The sequence below is a fragment of the Stegodyphus dumicola genome, chromosome 4 (genome assembly GCF_044657685.1).
Source record: "Stegodyphus dumicola isolate Sdum_Otavi_A_Nest chromosome 4, ASM4465768v1".
NCBI lineage: Eukaryota > Metazoa > Arthropoda > Arachnida > Araneae > Eresidae > Stegodyphus > Stegodyphus dumicola.
Window position 1 is genome coordinate 149,407,465 of NC_140771.1, and position 23,952 is coordinate 149,431,416.

The 23,952-nt window shown below is 33.7% G+C and overlaps 1 pseudogene; it reads left to right on the forward strand.

The window, feature by feature from the left end:
• Positions 1-1,239: 1,239 nt before the first annotated feature.
• The window catches only part of LOC146997720 (uncharacterized), a 32,001-nt pseudogene continuing 9,288 nt past the window's right edge, over positions 1,240-23,952 (forward strand).

A 23,952-nucleotide genomic window follows, 5' to 3' on the forward strand; every position in this document is an offset into this window, starting at 1 on the left:
TCCCATGGCTAATCCCTCAGTTTGCTTGTAATATTTATTTTGGAAAACAAAATGTGTTTGTTTCAAACAGAGTTGAGTGAGAGAAATTAGCTCATCAATTTCGATGCAAGAGAAATGAAATTCGCGAAGTCTGGTTTCTAGACATCTTAATGCACCCTCCACTGGGACATTGGTGAATAATGATTTTACATCAAAAGAAACCATGAGTAAATTACTAGGAGAAATGTTTTTAACCTTTAAGGGGTCTCACGACCTTTAAATCTTCAAAAATATCGATTTTTTGAAAAACATATATGTTTTAGTTTGAACATTTCTGCGCACTTTAAAAAAAACCGTGTTAAAATATTCCGTGTAGTTTAGGAGATATCATTAAAAACGTAAAGGTCACTGACACGAGAATCCTTCATCACGTATGTAAATAAACATTTAAAGGGACACGTTATTTGCTCACAGCTGTCCTAGCCGTTATATAACTGAGTGTTGCTACATTCTAGCCGTTATATAACTGAGTGTTGCTACATTCAAGTCTTATTTTTATTTCGTCACCAATCAGTAGCAATGATTCTACTCAACTTAATACTTATTCTGAATGTTTACATCGTGTTTCCGTAAGCTATTACTACGTTGTTTGATTCTGCGAAGTTGTATTGACGTTTGCAGCATTTATTTGGTGTATATTGAATTTTTTATGCGTTAGTCTTTTTGCTGCAATAATAAGTATATTTATATATTATATTTGTGATGGTAAATAATAAAAGAGCTTCTGGGAAGCGAGCTAAAAAACGTCGCTTCCACGGCAACCGCTACACGAATATCAGATCTGAACTTTCTGATAAAAGCTTGGTTTCATCAGGTGATGACCATAATACTCAAATTGAACATGTAGAAAGTGCATCCGAGAAAAAGCTTAACAATGCATTATTTAATGAAAGTGATACTGACATTATGAATCGTTTTCATGGCTGTATAATTATGGATAAAGACATATTGTTTACATTTTTGAAAGAGAATGTAATGTGCAAATTGTGCTGTAATTCTGTCAATATTTCTAAGAGAAAACCCTTTGGATTATTTTCAACAATTACTGTGAAATGTGAAAAGTGTAGTTTTAAAACAGAATTCAATAATTCAAAGTTGATTGGTGAACATAAAAATGTTCCTGAATTAAACAGACGAATTGTTTATGCTATGCGATGCATTGGTCAAGGTCTGGAACCTCTGGAAACATTTTGTGGTGTAATGGATCTGGGTAAACCTGTGACACAGAATGCTTATGACAAAATCTGCAAACATATAAATGCAGCTTCAAAAACTGTCGCCATTCAAAGTATGAAAATTGCTGCAGAAAAAGAGGCATGCAAAACTGCATCAAATTCTGTCACCATAAGTGGTGATGGAACATGGAAAACGAGAGGACATACTTCACATATTGGAGTATGTTCTGTAATAGGTGCTGAAACAGGGAAGGTTTTAGATGTTGAAGTTCTCTCGTCCACTTGTAAAGGATGTGATCTATGGAAAGCAAAAAAATCTGGGAAAGCTTTCGAAGAGTGGCAAATGAAACATTTGCCAAATTGTCAGAAAAATCATATCGGTTCTTCAGGAAAAATGGAAGTCGATGGTATGATAAAAATTTTTCACAGATCAGAAGCTGAAAGAGGTCTCAAATATATTAATTATATTGGTGATGGTGATTCTAGAACATTCCCTGCTATACTGACAGCAAATCATGTGATGATGAAACTGTTTCAAAACTTGAATGTGTTGGTCACTAACAAAAAAGAATGGGAACTCGACTGAGAAAGCTAAAACAAGACTATAGATGTAAAAAGCTGGAGGACGGTAAACCTTTATCAGGCAAAGGACGACTGACAGACACCATGATAAATAGGCTGACTCAGTATTATGGATATGCAATTCGCTCAAATGCTTTGTCAGTTGATGAAATGCGTAAGGGTATTTGGGCAGTTTATTTTCATACGAGATCAACTGATGCTGAACCGTTACATACATTTTGTCCTGCTGGTGCAGACTCATGGTGTAAATATCAACAAGCAGTTTCAAATGGCTCAGTGGGTAAATTTCATCATAACGTGACTTTGCCATCTTCAGTCATGGATGTTATAAAACCTGTTTTTAAAGCTTTATCAAGTCCAGATCTTTTGAAACGATGCCTTGGTAGCTTCACTCAGAATCCGAATGAATCTTTTAATTCCCTCATATGGCAGATGTGTCCGAAAACTTCTGGATCTGGGAAACGAATTGCAGAAATTGCTGTATATGAAGCAGCAATTTTATTTAACATGGGCGAAAAGGGTAGGCTATCTGTCATGAGGCAAATGGATATCCATCCAGGTATAAATGCAATAAAATCTCAACTTCGCAGTGATATGAAACGTGTAAATACTACTAAGAAGAGAGCAATGCAAAACACTATAGAAGCACGAAAAGCAAGGAAAAGATCCAAAACAAGTTTAGAACATCAGCAAATTGATCAAGAAGGAATAATGTATGAACCTGGAGGTTTTTAATTTGTGTATATAAATATTATGAATAGTAATAGTATTTTGTGATAAGTTATGTGTCGACAAAAATTTAAACATCTTGTTCAAGAAACTGATTATTAATATATTTTTATTCTCAGAAATATTTATAGGTTTATAACACAGTTTTCACATTGCATTCTCTTTCATGTATATGAAAAATATATCTTTATCTGCAATAATGTATCCTTGATAACGGTTGACTGTGTCATCACTTTCATTAAACAATGCATTGTTAATTGTTTTTCAGATGCAGTTTCCTTATTATAAATATATATTCTGTCATTAACTTTATTCAAAACACAAACAAAAAGCATAAAATACAAATTAGGTACCAAATAGTACGAGTTAAGACTCATTAAGTCACAATGTTACTCATTTTTATAGCGATGCAAACTTTACAGGTCTTTATCTCAAAACGTATTTTTTTAATGCGTCGCGCATGATATTTCAAAAACTTTTTAATGTATCTTTCTGAAATTTGTACCATAGTATTATCATGTTACACTAAATTAATTAAACTAAAATTTTGGTATTTTAATGAAATGTTTCAATTTTATAAGGTATGTAAAAATCAAAATATAGCAAAAAATTATATTTAATATATATATCATAAAAAAAATTAAAAATGCATGAATTGTGTAATATTTTTAGTTCAGTTATATTCTCAAACATTCTTCTGCATAAAAAAAGAAAAATTAAACATTTTGGTACAAAACATTTCTTGTACATGTGCGCGCAGTGTGCGTACAGATTAATTAGATGTGAAAATTGTCTTATAATTTAACATTTGTTTTTACAATTTTTATTATAATTTTCAAATTTCAAGTACATCTAATTAAAGAATAGACATTAAATTAATAATGAACAAAATATTGAATATTTTTGATAAGAATTAAAAAAGTTGCACAAGATTTAAAAAAGGTAAAAAAATTCATCTTTCGACTCATTCAAGGGTCGTGTGACCCCTTAACCTTTTTTACAAACTCTATTGAATTTTTTATGGTGTAAATGTTATTGTCTAAGAGAGTGGAAAATCTAGAAACTAAATATTTAGCTAAAGGATACGAGGCAGTACCTAAATTTGATACAATAGGGCGGAAAGGAATACCACTTTTATGAATTTTGGGAAGAGCATATAATCTGGCACAATTCGCAACAGATGGGATAAGACCAAGAATTTTGTTCAAGGGCAGTGAATTTTGGATATGATTTAGCGAGTTCCAGATGAAGCTTATAGAGTTCATGTTCAATTTTGGACAATTGTTGACGTGTATCCCTTATCACGGACCGAAGTAAGGCAAGCTTGCAATTTAACAGAATTCTTGAAACGCGACTCGAAGGTTTTTGATTAGATTTGATTTGAATAAAATTAGGGATCAATTTTTTACATTTACATTTAAGTAAAAAGTCAAGATGATTCAGGAATTTTTGCCGTTTCAGGCGTAATTTAGTGAAACAATTAACGGATGAAGGCATGATAAACAATGCAAAAAATCAAACCAAATTAACTGAGCAATAATAAAGTACACACAAAACAGCAGAAAAATCCCTCACTGAAATGAATAGAAAACAAAACGTTTGTAAGCAAAATGCATGAAATCAGACAAGCAAAGCACAATATCCAAATGTACAAAACATAAACATAACTTGAAAATTGCAAAAATGTACTCACCGAAACTCCTACAATCACAAAATGGCGGCCACACCACGTGCAAAAAAGAAAGCAAAATGTAAGCCTGTTTGGGGCTTCTATAATTAAGACACAATAACACGCCGAATAAATACTAATTCAGAAGTCAAACAACAAAAATCAGCGTTATACCTACAAACGCTGATTTTTGTTGTTTGACTTCTGAATTAGTATTTATTCGGCGTGTTATTGTGTCTTAATTATAGAAGCCCCAAACAGGCTTACATTTTGCTTTCTTTTTTGCACGTGGTGTGGCCGCCATTTTGTGATTGTAGGAGTTTCGGTGAGTACATTTTTGCAATTTTCAAGTTATGTTTATGTTTTGTACATTTGGATATTGTGCTTTGCTTGTCTGATTTCATGCATTTTGCTTACAAACGTTTTGTTTTCTATTCATTTCAGTGAGGGATTTTTCTGCTGTTTTGTGTGTACTTTATTATTGCTCAGTTAATTTGGTTTGATTTTTTGCATTGTTTATCATGCCTTCATCCGTTAATTGTTTCACTAAATTACGCCTGAAACGGCAAAAATTCCTGAATCATCTTGACTTTTTACTTAAATGTAAATGTAAAAAATTGATCCCTAATTTTATTCAAATCAAATCTAATCAAAAACCTTCGAGTCGCGTTTCAAGAATTCTGTTAAATTGCAAGCTTGCCTTACTTCGGTCCGTGATAAGGGATACACGTCAACAATTGTCCAAAATTGAACATGAACTCTATAAGCTTCATCTGGAACTCGCTAAATCATATCCAAAATTCACTGCCCTTGAACAAAAGTCTTGGTCTAGAACGGAGAATGCAGTTAACCTTCATAAAAACACCCTTGCAGTTAAATTCGAAAAACTTCTTTTACGGTCTTCCAGTTCAAGTAGTTCAAAAAATCTTCCCATTGTAAACATCAAGCCAATAGTTAATATTTCTAATGTTAGTCTTTCAGAAGAACAAGAGAGAATTCTAAAATATAATTTTAACTTCTCACAAACCTGTAAACCCTCGATTCCAAAGATTTTGGCTCCTATCGAAAAAGCTTTCAAGTTCAGTAAAGTTTCAGATTCACAGAAAGAAATGATTAGGCATCTTATCGCTCATAATGTGAAATTCAATAATAAACCTTTGAAACCAAATCTAACTGCGAGAGAAAGAGCTACAATGCGCGAAATTCATTCTAACCCGGATATTATCATTTCAAAGGCTGACAAAGGTGGCCAGATAGTCGTCATGGATAAGAACACTTACATCGATGGTGTCACTAAACTCTTAAACGAAGGACCATATAATCCGATCCCTAAAGATCCTTCACCTTCGGACTTATCCAAAATAAAAACTGCGATCAAATCTTCGCAAATCATTTCAAGCAACTTAAAACATTCGCTTATCCCATCTGTTGCGAATTGTGCCAGATTATATGCTCTTCCCAAAATTCATAAAAGTGGTATTCCTTTCCGCCCTATTGTATCAAATTTAGGTACTGCCTCATATCCTTTAGCTAAATATTTAGTTTCTAGATTTTCCACTCTCTTAGACAATAACATTTACACCATAAAAAATTCAATAGAGTTTGTAAAAAAGGTTAAAAACATTTCTCCTAGTAATTTACTCATGGTTTCTTTTGATGTAAAATCATTATTCACCAATGTCCCAGTGGAGGGTGCATTAAGATGTCTAGAAACCAGACTTCGCGAATTTCATTTCTCTTGCATCGAAATTGATGAGCTAATTTCTCTCACTCAACTCTGTTTGAAACAAACACATTTTGTTTTCCAAAATAAATATTACAAGCAAACTGAGGGATTAGCCATGGGAAGCCCCCTCAGTCCCATCCTGGCTGATATCTACATGCATTATTATGAATCAAAATTGTTTGAAACTTTAAACTTCCCGGCATGGTTCCGCTACGTAGACGATACTTTTACCCTGTTTGAAGGTAATAAAGATGATTTAAATAAAGTTCTTTCAACAATGAATTCTATTGATCCTGCTATTCAGTTCACTTTTGAACTTGAGACTTGCAATTCTCTTCCGTTTCTCGAAATTCTGGTTACACGTAACACACCCAACTTCAGTACTACAGTTTACCGTAAACCTTCATCGGTTTGCCTTCCACCACACTTTAAATCATGTCATCCGACTAAACAAAAGTTAGCTTCATTTTATTCCTATGTTTTCCATGCTCTTCAAGTTTGCTCCTCCAAACTAGCCCTTGATGAAGAACTAAATTATTTAAAAGCAATAGCTATTGACAGGGGCTTTTCACCCAACATTATTAATCAAGCAGTTAAAAAATTCTCATCTCAACACACTAAAAGCCACACTCTTATTTTAGGAGATTATAAAAATTCTGTTGTCATTCCCTTCTTTCCATCAATTAGCTATAAAGTTGCACATATTTTGCAGAAGTTTAACTTTCGGGTTGTTTATTCTCCCATCAATAAAATTCCAACTTCTATACTCAAGGACCCCATTCCGGATATGAATTCCTGGGGTATTTATAGGATTTCTTTGCCAGTGTGGTTTAATTTACATTGGCCAAACTAGGAGAGCCTTAAAATTTCGCGTCAAAGAACATGAGGCATATGTTAGAAAAAAGGAAACGCAGAAGTCTTCTGTTGCTCAACATTGTTGGTCCGAAAATCACACTTTCAATTTTTCTGCTGCCAAAATTATTCAAAAAAACATCTTCCATTGGAGAAGATTTTCTAGAGGCATTTCACATTCATAAAAATCTTTCTGTTCTAGTTAACGGTCCTAATTCCAATCCAAATTTGCCTTCGGCTTTTAGAGAAATTATGTTTTAGTTCTAGTTTCGCCAACAGATGGCGCCACTTGCTTATTCTTGTCCAGGCTTTCTTATCTTATCTAATCATTATTTCCTATCTTGTTCATTTGCGGTTTTGCAGCTGAAGATGATGGTTCGGTAAAACCATCGAAACTAGTCCTGTGAAAATTTTGTAGGTATAACGCTGATTTTTGTTGTTTGACTTCTGAATTAGTATTTATTCGGCGTGTTATTGTGTCTTAATTAATAATAATGGTAGTAAGAATAATAAAACTAATATTAATCTTCTATTTTTCTTAATTTTTAATATTTAAAATGGTGCACTGCTCTTAATCTATTAGCATAATACATTAGGTCGGCACGACAGTGGCTGAAATTTAAGGCGCTGAATACTGCTGGTAGATTGAAATTCATGTCCCAGCGAACAGACTGTCTGCATGCCAAGCTACGCATTTTCGCCTTATGTAAATAGCCACAGAAATTGAAAACACTAAATTGTAGTCGACCTTGCTTTAATTAAGACGTGAAAATAGCTGCTTTTCGTAGAAAATAGCAGAAAAATAGTACGGAATATCATGAAAAGTGCCAGGTCTCTACCCATATAAAATCCAGATAATGCAGAATTCTCACAGAATCTTCAATAATTGACGCACTTGCAGCAAGATTTTTGCTAAAAAAAATTAAAAATTTAAAAAAAAAAAAAAAAAAAAAAAACGTTCTTTTGCATTGGATTAAAAAGGGCTCAGCTCCGAGTAGTAGTTTCCAAAAATCTCGAGAGATGGAGGTCGTTGTACAGTTGAGTTGAGCAGCTATAGGTTAAGGTTTTACTTACTTGGGTTTTTTCGAGCAGTGTTCTTCTTGATTATTTAAGTGTACAATAACTGTATTTTTATTACTGTTGTTATGCTTTTCTATATTCTCACATGTGTGACAGAAGTTCAAGTGAAGCTGAACCTACCAGTCCGGGCTCATTTGTTGAATACTATCTGAGGACAATAACAAAGAACGGTCAAAGAAGAAAAGAAAGGTATTGAATCGGGATCTGTGAAAATAAATAAATGAAAAATGAGCCAGAATGAAAGTAAGAGACATATTTCAACTTGAGGGAAAGTTATTCCTAGAAATACTGGTTCATAGAAAATACAACTTCACAATCAGGGATGCTGAAGAAACTGAAGGGGAATTTTACTATGAATAATAAAGAGTAATTATATAATTGCCATTAAAATAATGATTTTATTGAGAAGAACAGATGCTGAAATGAGCTTGTCTGAAATACGGATTTGTATAATCCATTTTTTTCATATTATGTTGTTTTATTTTATTCTTTCATATATTATAACACTTCTCTTTCTTTGTTAATAAACCTTTCCTCGCAGGCATTGGCTCTTAAATTCTTTATCCTGGTTCCTAAATTTAAATAATAATGTAGCCTAACTAAACACACATACTGCTACGATAATAGTCGTAAAATTCGTTTTTACTAACACTTTTAATGAGCCAAAATACTTAGAGCATAGGTTAAAAAATGAATTTTTGAAATGCTTTTTTAAATTCTCCGAAATTTAAAAACGTCGAACTGGGCCCTTCTTGCTGCAGGCCCTTCAATTCAAAAACGGACTTTTCCAACTTACCTAAAATATTCACTACAGTAACAACAAGATCAATTTTGACTCATCTTGTTGAAAGAAAAGGCTCATTTCTGGTTGTTTACTATGTCATTCACCAAATCAATCGAATTGGAGACTCCAAAAAACCACCGTTTTCAATAACGATATGTTATCACCTTTAAACATCACAGCTTGAGCTACTATATGAGGCTAAACGCCGCTTGGTCCATAATTTCTTTAAAAATTCTTCTTGAAAACAAAGTTTTCGTGGTGATTCAAGAATTAGAATCAAGATTCAAGAACTTATGTTTGCTTAGAAAGACCCCCAAAAAAGTATCCCCGTTTCACTTAAATAACCCTAGTAATTATCATAATCCGTGTCTAAAAGTTAGGGAAGAGTCCATCTAACTTCGGAATCTTTATTTCAGTCACCTGAATTTTTATTAATATCATTTGTAAGAAATATCGGGTTTTAACGATAGTCTCCCGCCACCGCAAATATAATCTGCGCAAACAGTTCGCTTTGGCGTGTTTAACATATTTTGTCAAATGATTTTGGAATTTGAAAGAAAGAGATTTGATTTAAAACAATGTGTTATGAAATTTGTAAACAAATATCATTATGTACAAGGTGTCTGAAAATGAATTTGAACGCTACCAGATTAGAACTATCATTTAATCCAGCCCTGTTGCAATACGTCTGCTACAGAATGCCACAAACTCATGTGTACAGCTTTGAGCTTACACGAACAGGAACTTTACAGCTTTAACACAAACTCATGTGTACAGAATGCCATAATTTCATGTGTACTAATGTTGTATCATATGACACTGTGAAGGTTTGGTACCTGATCAATTTATAGCAATTTATCACACTAAAACGAAAGTCACAAAATTCATACTTGAAAGCCAAAACAATGAAGTTCTCACAATCTTAAAGGACTGTATAATTTTTATGTATCTTAAACATGACAATAACTTTATATTCTTTGCTTGGATGGTCTCTCTAGCCATCCGGATTAAAGTACATATTAATTCATCAGCAAAACGGCCTTAGACTTACACAATCAGAAAACACCAAGTTAATGGCTGACAGCTTACCTCGTACTCTTTTCTACACTGAGTTGCCAGATCCAATAAATGAAAACAATACAAAAACATTATATTGGCTTCACTTCATTTCGGCGTGAACCGTACCGAAAGTTCAAAAACAAGGACTGTGACATTCAAGAAGCAGATCGCTCTGGCCGGCCTACTGATGTTGACGCGGTCCGCCTGGAAGAACCTGTGGAAGAAATTCAGAATCAACCTCTCAAGAGTTTGCTGAAGAGTTACACGTTAGTGCCTTGTCCATTGCTTTGTATCGTATAAATGTGACGTGCAAGTTCAATCGCTGCGTACCGCATGAGCTGAATCAAGCAGATAAGCACAGACATGTTCGGGCCTGCACTAATCTGCTCGAATATCAATACAAGGACAAATTTCTGGACCGAATCCTCACCTGTGATGAAACATGGGTTTACTTCATCAACACGGACAAAAACGGGGGTTGGTCTGCGCCCGGTGAGCCCGAAGGCAGCGTCTCAAAGCGCAATTTCACTAACAAAATGTTCATGCTTTGTATCTGGTGGTATTGCCGAAGTATTATACACAGAGAGTATCTGAAAAAAGGTAAAACTCTCCATACTAAGGTGTGTAGCGAGATGCTAATCCGTGTTGACGCTACTATCAAGTAGAAACTTCGAAATGAGTTCTGGCTCAAAAACGAAATGTTCCATCAAGGTAATGCAAGACCACATGCGCCTGCATTCACCGGCTGTACGGACTGGAATGGGGTCTTTTGCCACACCCGCCATATGGCCCCAACATCGCTGCTTCGGACTTCTACCTTTTTTCACATCTGCAGCTACATCTTGCTGATGCTATCTTGCACTCTGCAGAGGATATCCGAAGTGAGGTTGATGTGATTTTGGACTCGTGGCCACCATGTTTCTGGGCCGAAGGCTTTGAAAAAAATACCAACGCTTTGGCAGACAATCATAGATTTGGGTGGTGATTACTACCCGCACTAAAGCTACTGATTTTATGTTTTTTTCCTAACTTTATTAAGAACTTTTTTGGCGGAAAACTTTTCTTGCATATTAAATCGAAATGCGTGCGAGCGCCATAAAAGGATGTGAGTAACTGTATTCTTCAAGGATTAACTTCTTCAAGGATTAAATTCTACCGTACTTCTATTATAAAACCAATAATTTTCAAGACGAATTTGTCTTTGTTGCCAGTGTTGTTTAAAAGATTCTAATTTCGTTTCCAAATGATCTGCGTCGTTGACAGAAAATAATTTAACATAAAATATTGAGTTTTAACTATGCCATTCCTGTAACAAACATCAAGATGTGAAATTTTCTGAGCATATGTGCAAAAAACATCAACTGGACGGCAGCATTTACTGTATATTTAATAACAGAGGAAAGAATGAAATTAGTTTGCAGTTATTTCAGACCCTTGGAAGAAATTAGTATGGACAGCGGGAGTAGGGATTGCGGTAACTTTTATCTGCAGGAAGTATTTTGACCTAAATCATTCATTTTAACAGGATTGTCTTAATAATTATTGTACGTAGTAGGCACTGTTTCTATCGTTAAATGTCGTATTCTTAATTAATCAGAGTTAGTTCCGATTCGTTATCTTCAATTATCGAAACCACGGAGATCATATAAGCAGCCCAGCGCACAGACGTGGAATGAAGTTAGAGATTCTATCTTTACATGATCGAATACTATCGTGTATTTAAATAAGAGAGCACCTATGTAGAAAGAGGCCAATAGAAATAAAATGCGCAAAGATAACTTTGGTGAAACGTATCGTGCTAAATACTATGTGGGTAGTTCGACATAGAAATATCGGAATACAATTAAAACTTGGTAATAAAGTTTCCATGGACATAATAATCTCAGTTTCGAAGGAAACAACTACAGATTATAGCCCTAATTTTACATGTATTTAAGTACCTTTTTATTAGATAATATTATTCTTACCTAGATATCTCTTAAATAATCTCTTTGACGAATTTTCTCTTTCAACATACGGAAGCTATATTGAATTGAAACATGCAGAAGGGTAACCAAAATATATAAACTTGTAGGGTTTTCCTTATTTTGCATAACAAATTTATTTTAAGTTTGATACCTGTTCTAGACTTCTCAACGTCCCCTCATTTTCTCTCGGCAGGATGTAAATTTAAAGTTAAGTGAAGTGATTATTTAAACGTGTGACTATCTCAGTTTATTCAGGGCGTGCTGCGCTAGCCACGTTTCGTTGTTATTTCGCGGTCAAGCTAGTAAGCCTCTTGGACTTATCAGTTTAGTATAATGCCGGTTAGATTCTTGTGAGTCCACCTCTTAGGTGTAACTTAAGTGCGATCTTACACTATTTATTTCAGGTTTCGCTTGTATTATATTCTAAGTTTTAATTTCCCCCGCAAGCTGACAGTGTCTTTGTTAACTAGTTTGACTTAATAAAGGGTTATTTTTACTCTTCGTCTGAGTCAATAGTGTTTTTATTCATGCCTGTGCGAGAATTTGCCAGGTCATTATAGGGTCTATTCTAGTTTATGTGGAAAAAAAGAGATAGACTCTATAAGTGGTGCCCAAATTTTTCCGAACTCATGGCTAACAACGAAGGTGCAGCTGAGTTAGCTCCATCGACATCGCAAACTCCGCTAGCTACTGGCAATATGATGGAAGGCTTTGGCTATCTTGTTGAAACAATGATGGCCTCCATGAAACTCGCAGTGACATTTGACGGAAGAACGTCAGTCGCTAGCTTCCTAGAAAATTTAGATAATAATTATTTACTTTACCCTGTTCCTGAAGTACAGAAGATTACGATAGCAACGGCCGCTTTACGAGAACAGGTATTAAGCTGATTCAAAGGAAAATTGGAAGCTCCAATTATACCTTCGATAATTTTAAAGCCGCGCTGGTAAAAGCTTTCCCCGTGGATAGAGCTAGGCTTGAAGCCGAATTGTACGGCAAGTACCAAAAATTGAAGAGTCTTCTAACTTCATCTTAGGTCCAAGTCACTAATTTTTTATATATTAAAAAGGCCCAAAGAAGAACTAATTCAAACTATCTTGCCTCGACTATTGCCGCAAGGATTATATTGAAGTAAAAAATCCAACACACTAGAACAATTGTTCGAGCGGTGAAATTCGAGAGTAGGAAGATAGCAGAAAGTACACGTACCAGAAGTTTTGGCCAAAGACCTAACGGACAGTTTGCTAGGCCATATGAGGAACAAGCGAAACAATCCTATAGCGGGAATAAATTTCAAGATAAAAAGAAAGGCGATCGCCAAAATAGGCCGCAAGATTTAAAAAGGTGCAGTTAAGAAGGATTTAAACTAGGACGGGGTGGCTGGTGAAAAGGGCGTACAGTCACCCCATTCGAATAAAAATCCCTCAAAATTTCAATTGAATACGGTGGTAATAAAATATTTTTCCTTACCTGTGTTTCACATTCGACTAAATAAGGTGCCAAAAAGGCCTTGGTCCATACAGGAGCGTAAGCAAACTTTTTGTCCGAACATTTCTTTCGAAATAATTTTAAGAATTAGAAGTTATTTAAGACACAAAATACTAAAGTCACTGCAGCGGAGGGCAAACATTGTGCGTGTATAGGCAAAGCGACGTTTAATGTGGAGATAAAGAATGAAGTTCAAAAATCTATACTTTTTTGTGTGAAATTTACAAGCTTCGGTAATATTGGACACCGATTTCTTAAAAACAGCGGGAGCAAAATTAATTTGCAGAATGAAACTTTGCAGCTACACATGAAGCCGCGAGAAGTAGAAGCTGTGGAACCTCCGGACCTCAACCTGGAACATGCGAAATCTGAAGATAGAAGAATACTACAAGAACTGATAAGACATTTCTCTGATTTATTTTCTGAAACACCTGGCCTCACTCAATTAGTACATCATGAAATTAAGTTAAAAAGTGAGGAGCCCGTGAAGGTCCAGGCATAGTGATATGATAAAGTTAAAAGAAAAATAATTGAGAAAAACATTAAGTACAAGCTCGAAAATAAAATAGTTAAGCCAATAAGCAGCCTTTATGCGAGTCCTGTCGTGCTGTGTAGGAAAACATGCTCTGCCTTCTTCAAATTTTAAAACCTGGAGGCTAGCTATCGACTACAGAAAGCTAAATAGCTTAACTAAATACCCCGTTTATCCTCTACCTATAATTGATGAAGTGATAAGAAACATTAGGTCCACCAAGTACATGACCACCGTAGACCTAACTTCAGAGTATTTCCAAATAGCAATGAAACCAGAGGATGAGCCGAAAACGGCATTCATCACTAAATTAGGAACATATGCTTTCCTTAGACTGACTTTTGGCTTATGTGGAGCCCCGACGACTTTCCAAATTACCATGGACATTATATTAAAACCTGTCCTTGGGAAATCAACGTTTATTTATCTCAACGATATAATTATTTCAAGTGAAAATATTGAGAAACACATAAAAGATTTAAACGAAGATTTTACGTAATTAACAGGCGCAGGCCTAAAAATAAATGCGAGTAAAAGTAAATCCGCGGCAGAAGAACTGAAGTACTTAGGGTATAAGATTTCAAAATGCGGAATTGAAACTCAAGACTCGAAAGTAACTGCGATAAAGAATTTTCCACCGCCCAACACTGCAAAAAAGCTCTCTTCCTTTTAGGCATGTGTAGCTATTATAGAAAATTTATAAATGACTTTGCACAGATAGCCGAAACGCTCTTACAATTCAAAAGAAAAAAAAGCCAGATTTTCGTGGTCAGCTGAGAGAAACACAGCATTTAAAAGATTAAAGATTAAAATCTGCGCTAATTCAAGCGCTGGTCTTAAAATTCCCGGATGGGGATGAAAATCTCAAAATTTCGGCTGATGCTTTGGATTTTGCTACATGTGCGGTTTTGGCGCAAGCAGCCCGTAGCATTTTTTCAAAATCCCTAACTCAAACGTAACGTAATTAATTACACTGCAACAGAGAGAGAAACCTTGGCCGTACTTTTAACGCTGTCGAAGTTCAGAGTTTATTTTGGTAAAGCACCGAAAGTCGTGTATTCAGATCATGCCGCCATGGGACGAGTATAATCCGGCAAAATCTTAAGCCCGCGACTCATAAGAGCGGCATTAAAATCGCAAGAATTCAAATTAATAATTAAATACACACCGGTGAAGGAAAATATCGTGACAGACGCATTAACTCGAATAAAATTGGATGAATAAGGAAAACAAATAAAATACACCCTATTAACATCAAAAGCATTGGATTCCAGGGAAACAGTTATTTCTGAGTTAAATCATTATCCAGAATATAAGCATATTTATGCATACTTACAAGACCCAGATAATTTTGAACATCCAGATATAGTGGCCATGAGGAATAGAGCAGAAAACTATGAAATGGTTGATAAACTATTATTTTTTACTAAACCAACAAATGAGAATAGTGAAATAAGACCAGTCATTCCAGCCGGCTTGCGACTCAGTATTTTACACGAATTGCATGACACAGCTACTGCTGGTCATCAAGGCATTCAGAAAATAGTACAAAGTACAAAGAGTGCGCGAGGCGTTTTTTCCCCGCAACTTCAAAGAGTGGTAACAGATTATGTCAGGTCCTGCCGTACATGTCAGTTAGTTAACGATGTAAATTATAGCCCGCTCGGGTGTCCAAATAGTGTATGAGCTACGTTTCTTCATGCGTTAATTGGAATAGATCTACTGAGCCCATTTCCAAAAAGGGAAAGTAATAAAAATAAATATTTACTGATTATGGTAGATTATTTCTCAAAATAGTTAGTACCTCAACGAAAATTGTAACCGATTCCTTTCTAAATAAATATATTTCAAAATATGGTGCACCAGTTAGGGTAAAATTGTGTTAGTAGCCGCAAATGTTTACCGAATTTTTGTTTAATGGTGGGCACTAGCCATTTTTATACTTTCGCCACTACTAAGGCCAGAAGTGATGGTCATTTTATTATGGAGGCACCTAATAGGCGGCTACCGTTACCTCCTATCAAGACATAGACAAGCCGAAATAAAGAAGAATTTGTCTAAATAAAATGTTTACTGAAATAAAAATGAATATTTAATCTAGCTCGGTTGCCATGTTGCTCTTCATTATAGATCTACTCCTAGAAAATGCAGTAATTTTAATCTACTCTATCAGTGTTCCTACAACATTACAGCTAAGTTTGCTTCATTATATATATATATATATACAAATATTTATTATTTCTTATCACGTACAGATGAAATTGCTTTGTAAGGTATAAAATTTATATTTTGTTCAGTAGGAATATTCTATCTTACAGAAACGTTACAGTTTGCTAAGTAATAATATTCTACCTTAAAGAAACAAACGCTTGAAACTATACATTTTAAACATACCAAAAATGTTTATACATTATTTCGCAAAGACACACGTTGCACGAATATAATAGCCTTATTTCCATTTTTCTCCGAATTTCCAGTTATTTCTTTCTTTTATCCTTACCCACCATTATTAAGTTTACTGTAAGAAACGAAAAAAGGGCAATATTCCTTGAATATATCATTGAATAATAGAAAAATCTATTTGAAGCGATATGAATTTACTTTCTCGGAATGACAGTGAGAAATGTCTTGTTTTCTAGAGATACGTCTCTTTGGTGGAGGCACTCAATCATCTCTTTGATGGAATACTCTTACTCGGAGAGTTCTTTGAGGTATTACAACGGATGAACTGTTTGTGTATTGAATGTTTGTTGCTAGAAGATGAATAGACGTAGAAATTGCCGAGGTTGCTCTCTGTGTTTTAAACGTTTGCACGGAAGAATCGCAAGTGTTCTGCGAAATACGGGTTCAAACATTCGGATTTTGTAAACTAAATATGATTCAAAAGATTGATTTTGCAGTGAGATAAAACATCGGTTTACCGAATATATCTTTCGGATTTCCAATAACGTTTTGTATGGGAGATTTAGGCTTGGTAATATTACCAGTTATCTTATAAATTTTATAAAAGATACAATAACAATATTTTTAAGTACGCAGTTTCAGATTAATATATTTAACAGTATGAAAGTAATTTTCAGTTTTTATAATCTTCTTTGTCTTGTGGGATTAAATTAAAATCGTATTGCGGTTAAAAATGGCTGATTTTAAAACAAAATTGTTAAAAAGAAATACCAAGGTAACTGAATATGATCATTTTTATATAAGTGATATATATCAATTAAGAACGCATAATTTAAAAAGAATTTTTATTTTATATGTAGTAAAAAGAAAAGAAAATCACTTCCTCTAAACGTAAGAAATTCATTCTGTCAAAAATGAGATCTGAGATTACTTTCAGTTCATTTATATTTTTATTTGATTTAGGAATCCGAGCTCTTCATTTTTTAAACCAAAGAACTGCTAACATGTAATGATTTCATTTTTTGTTTTTGACTGATCATCATCTTCAACAACTACACCTCCAATAAAAAATTTAATGATTTTGAAAACCAACGAAACTCGACAAAGTATTACAAATTTCAAAAATGCTTAACTTATATTGTTTTTCTAACTTAAGAGTATTTGGATTAAATAAAACACGCGAAAGCTATCCCCCTGAAGGCAGAAAGGCCTTCGTTTTAAGACTTTAGGAAAGCTGACTCATATTCATATTTCAATATATTCTTTTTATAGTCTAAAAAACATTCTGAAGATCAAATTTATGCGATGATTACTTTGATCTTTAAATAAATATTTGCATAAAAAATTAATCATTCAGTAAAAGAAAACATCCATAAATAGTTTTGAATAAATTCATGTGGAGTATTGTATTTTCATCACAATACATATTTCTGAAACATTTTAAGATATTGAGATCAGTAAATGCGGATCGATAATTAATTTCAAATTGCTTCCGCACAATAAATAGAAAAAATAAGTTAAAACCTTTAGTAATGATAAATATTAAGGCATATATAATTAAAAGACACATGTTTTAGAGGCCTAAAAGGTGGAATTTAAGTAATTCTATCAAAAGAATGATAAAAAGATTGTAGTAAAAGAATGACGATGTTAACGATTTTATCTCGATGCCCAATAATGAAATCTGAAATAATGTAGTCACACCACAACAACAAACGTTTTCATTTTCCAGTTAAACCTAGCTTTCAATATTCAGATTTTTGCTCAATATATCGATAAAATTTCTAATTTATTTTATAAGGAATTTTATCCTTCCCCTACGTACCCTCGTGGTGTACTGGTAGCACGTCCGACTGGCAATCGAAAAGTCCGTAGTTCAGGTCTTGGAATTGTTGACTTCAGAATTTTCGTTTAAGAAAATTCTGAAAGCTCTACGCGCTCGCTCAAAATACGATGGACGTAAATCCTCGCCACACATAGATATGGTAACTGAATTTCCTCCATATCCACTTATTCTTTGAGCTGTGAAAATTCGAAGAACTTTAGCCTTTTCCACTGCGCACTCTTGTGATGTAAATGGGTAGCACCTCCGGGAGATCCGTGGTTCGAAACTCGGCGGAAGCATTATTATGTCATTATCTTTGCTACTTCCCCCTAAAAACATAATGCCTCTGTAGTGTGCTTCCTTTATGCATTTATAAAATTTAATACGTTTGAAGAAATATTCCTATACCTATTTGAAAGAGAGATGCTATATTAATAAACTGACGCAACACTGTACGAAATCTAATGCATTGTCTTAAGTTTTATATTTTATGCCTGAACTGAATTTTACACTCTTGATGCGTACATTCAACTATGAACAGGAATTTATCCCATCCTTACTAATGAAAACTGTCACAAGACAATTATCAACAGCAGACAAACAAGAAACGCCTGGAACTTTCGCAATTGGTATATTGAATCATCGCGATGAATCATCCGACGGCTTTAATCATTTTAATGTTTGCATGATCACAATAAGGCATGAGTTACTTGATACCATAATTCTAGAATAAAAATTATTTTATTAAAATATTTACTTTTATTAAAAATGTATTTACATACCATACAAATTCATCGTTTTAAGTTTAAAACAGATTTGAATAATTTCCCGATTATTCTGTTTCATATTCTTTTTCTAATTCTTTGTATCAAGTGATTATTATACTGTATTGCCAAATACACTCTCTAGGTTGCCTAAGCTACAAAACTCTTGTATTAGTTAAAATAATAAAATTATATTTTCACTTAAAATGCCCTTCTCAACGAATAATCAAGTTAATTTCGTAACCTTGTGATGTCGCGTGGCCCCAACTTGTCCGCAACAGTAGTAGTGACTGCTATGAACTGGAAGTTACACAAACTCGTAAGAAGGGTTTAATCCCTTTTTATTTCACTTTAGAAATTACAGTTGCGTTCACTTGACGCTCACAAACTACGCCGACCGGCGGTTAAACAAAAATAGGAAAGTACAACTAAAAATGAATGACAGGATGAATAACTAACGAAGTCACTATCTATGAGGCATAATAATTGTAACTATCTTAACCGCGTTCTAAGATACAGCTGAGATTCAGCAAACTTTCTAACTTTCAAACTTTCAAACTTTAGAAATTACAGTTGCGTTCACTTGACGCTCACAATCTACGCCGACACGGCGGTTAAACAAAAATAGAAAAGTACAATTAAAAATGAATGACAGGATGAATAACTAACGAAGTCACTATCTACGAGGCTCTATAATTCTAACTATCTTAACCGCGTTCTAAGATACAGCTGAGATTCAGCAAACTTTCTGATTAAGGAGTTGAAAGATTCAACTAGCTGCCGAAGTAAGCACACAGGCCGAAACGCGCGATTCTTAAATTTCTACCAAGCAACCTTCACGCTCGTGAATCAAGAAGCACACTTACAAATCTCGTTTCCCTTCTATTTAACTCAAAATTATTTCTGCTAAAAATTTGAATACTCTGCGCGTTCTACTAAAATTTACATACTCTGGCATTGGCAATTATAGGGGAAAGTAAAGGCTTGACAGGAAAGATAGCTTAAAATAAATGTTAGTTAAAATAAATATAAACCCTACAACCTAATATTAAAAAAATATACAAATTGAATCATTTGTCATATACACCGAAGAGCTAAGCCATTACATCTATAACAATAGGCTCACCCAGGAACAAAACCACTGTACGTGCGCCGCTGATGTTGGAGTACATAAAGCGGCTATGCATCAGAGGTAACAATCTGCTCATCTCTGATTGCCGAGAGTACTGCTATTGCTGTTTTCTCGTTTCGTCATTGGCTGTCTGTGTTGATTGCTTCCCTTTGTATGAAAGAACTACCGCTATAATCACCTACTTAGACTTCGTTTTGCACTGCTGTTGGTGATTTCCCTTTCTTTTCTTGCTTATTGCTGTCTATTCCAGATAGTTACCTACAAGCTTACGCCTCGGGTGGAAGTCAGGGGCCCTTGTGGACCCCTGACTACTATGGAAACCAAAGATTCTAACCAAATGGACACTACTAATGATGATGAATTGAAACAGGATGCTGTTAATACTTAAGCAATTCCCAATAACCATATTAATATGAAATTTGATAAAATACCACCTATCATTATTAACGTCGGAACCTACACATGGAAACAGATTAACAAATTCATACAGCAAGAAGGAACCCATCCGCTGACTGGTACACCTTCAAGTGCGGCAATACGCGGGGGGTGGATTTTTTTTTCTCCTTTTGGTTGGATCTAGTTAAACTTCCACTTAGATCATGGATCAACTCCCTCAAAAATACACTGAGGTAGCTTATATATATATATAATATATGGTTTGGAGCAAACTTGGCTCACTACAGGCACATTAAATGACACAAAGCACATAAACTGAACATTCTTAAAGCAATCACGAAGATAGTTAATGGTACTTCTAATAATGATGTAAATCGCTGTTCAAACAATATTGCGCCATCAACTTCTCATGAAGATTCTATGCAAACTTGTGAAATTACTGAAACACTGCCCAAAGTTTAACATGCTATTAAACGATCTGCTAAACCTGACAGAAATCCGAAAAGCCTGTACAAAATATCGAAGAAAAACAGATTTACTTTTGCGACTGAAAACCCTTTGGTCGACGATACTCCGATCATGAATCATTCCCTAAATTACGAAACGATGATAAAACAGTCAGTTTTCGAATTCCAAATCGGATTTGGCTAATAAAATGGAAATGAACTTGTGCATAAGTCTAATAATGACAACAGACAAATATTGACTTCAGAATTAAACGCAGCTCAAGATTCTAACCAAATGGACACTACTAATGATGATGAATTGAAACAGGATACTGTTAGAACTTCAGCAGTTCCCAATAACTATATAAAAAAAATTTTTGACAAAATACTACCTATCATTGTTAACAACGGAACCTACACATGGAAACTGATTAACAAATTCATACAGCAAAAAGGAATTCAGGACTTTTATGGCCAAAACATCGGTGGCGGCTTTAAAATCATTACCAACTCTGCTACATCATATAGAATGATAATTAAACTACTACTTAATGTGAACATTTTCAACGACTTTTATGTAATAGGAAACTGTAAATTTTTAATTTAAATGTATAAAATTATAAGAGCGTGTGTATTAGTAAATTGCCTTCATCAATAAATTTCTATTCATTATCTTAATTATAAGTCATTTACAATTACCGAGCCATGTATTTTTATTATGCTTTCTTTTCCAATTTCTCAAAGTTTCATTCAACAGAATGAGCAGCGTTTTAATCTTGATGTGCTTTTGCGACTAGAAGGCATTAGAAATTGCTGTCATGAACAGGCTAAAGACTTCGCTCTTTATTTGTTATAAAACATTGACTTTCAGGATTAAATTGAAAATCTGTTTTCTTATTAAGATATTTTGTCAGCGGTTTGAAGAAAAGTACTAATAGAATTTTTTATTTATATATATATAATGGAAATTAAGATGCTTTCTACTTCTTAGTTGTGGTCTAAAGACCACTCAACTTATTGACAGAGTCATCCCTGTTTGGTCACGCGCAAAAATTTTTAAGACCAACTAGGTCTTACGTCTAATTAATTGTTAGCTTTACATTTTCTTTTTCAATTATATATACATATATATATATATATGTAATGTGTGTGTATATGAAAAATGATTTTCTCAATTTCGTCAAATACAAATACTGGAACAAGCTTCGCTTTGAAGCAGCGTAACTCTGACATTAGAGATTTAGTTTTTCAGGTATTCACTTAATAATGCCATTTCTTCGTTTTGCAGTTTTGATGCTTGTGTGTTATGATGTATGTAACATAACTAAGATTATGCTTTATCGTTGTTCTTATACACCCTATCCCACTAATGCTAACCTACATAATTTTAGACATCGGTTAATGAACAGGGCTAAATAGCATTTCATGGCAAAAAGGTACGAAACACTGAGCTAGGTTGCTTAGGATGCTATAACATAACTAAATTTTAACTCGGCAAAAATAATATGAATTAAAAACTAATATGAACTATGAGTTTATTCATAACTATAGGAATAGGTAACGGAAGACAAGGACACCAGTACTTTGCCGTCATCTTTGATCGTTAGGCAAGTGTAGTCCCATGCTTTCCGCTGTACTAGAATCCGCTTCACTTTGTGATTTGACAAGGAATATAAAGGAGTAAGAATGGCTGTGATGTTTAAAAAAAATTGCATATTGCTTTGGAGGTCTCGTGTGAAAATGAGTAAAAATAGACATTAAGTAATTAGTATCAGACAGATCCACTCCGTGTGCTGCCAGGATGTCGCGGATTGCCTTGAATTTTTGTTATGAGTGGCTTTTTCTTGATGATACAGTGCTGACGCGGAATTCATTCATCGGTATTGTCCGGAAGTCTAAGGCAATAATATATACAGCAAGGGCAAGATAAAATACAGTGTCACTTGCAGATTCATAATTCCACATCAAATTTTCACAATACCAGTATAAAATTAATAAAATTCCTTTATCTGAGGGATTCATATCAAACGCTTCAGAAAATCGCTTAGAATTTTGTTTATAGGTAATGTGGAACTCACAGCTAACGTATTCCTATACTGAAATCACAGACGTACGATTGAAGGCTCATAAATTAGAGTAGTAGTGTAAATGCAATACTATAAATGTACTTTGAATCATAATCAAACTTTCATTAATCAATTATATTGATCATACCGTAATCAATCAATACATCATCAATCAATCATATTAAAATACTTCGAACTTAAATACCTAGCACATAGCTCACTTCCGCATTAGTATTAATTTGTATTTTTTTAGAGGACTGAAAACGTTTCAGAAGTCTGAGAGACATAAAATAATGTAACTGATAGCGTAAATGATTATTTAAGTCTTCTATCCCTACAGATAAAATGAAACAGTTTTTACCTATTATCACTTTTGGTCAGGTTGAAAACATATTAAATTTTTTTTTCAATCGCAAAATATAAGCTTAAAAAGTAGAACAACATATCAACGTATTGCGCTCAGCTGATAATAACACAAAATATTAACATTAGTTACATCTCTAAATGATTTTTCCACACTTAAAAAAAATCGTGAAAGGAGTACATGATGCTGTGAGTTATTATGCTAATTTAACTGATTTCTTATGCTAATTTATCTGATTTATTATAATAATTTAAATATAGTTGTTTTATATAGTTGTTTAGATTTCTAAAATGGGTTGGAGCTTCTAATACCAGTACTTCTAGTAACAGAAATATTTAAAATAGTTTTGATGTAAATTTGTATAGTTAGATAAAGAATATTTAAATTGCTTATTATGAATTAAGTAATTTGTTTCCAAAAATGTAATGTTAGTAAGTTCTCTAAGCTACAAGAGTAATATAAATAATTCAGAAACTTTCATTTAAATACTCAGATTAAGAAAACGCAGAAATATTTTCTTTAAATAATTAATTATACGTCAGTGAAACACAAACAAAACTCAAATTAACGTTTTCAAAACTACGTAGTAAAGCTAAAATTTTTTTAAATAATCGCAACGTAACAAAACTGAAACTTAGATTTTTATGCTCTTCTGATACAAATCAATTTTTGAAAACAATTCGCTACAAAGATAAAATTTAATTTCAAGGCTGAGCATAAATTTTTAAAATATTACTATATTTTTAAAAACTTTTTAAATTTTTAAAAAATTTATTATATACTATATTTTTAAAAAATGAGGAGTAAAAGTAGCAAAAAAGATAAATTAAATGAATAATAATAATGTAAACTTTATGAGTAGCATGGGAAAAAC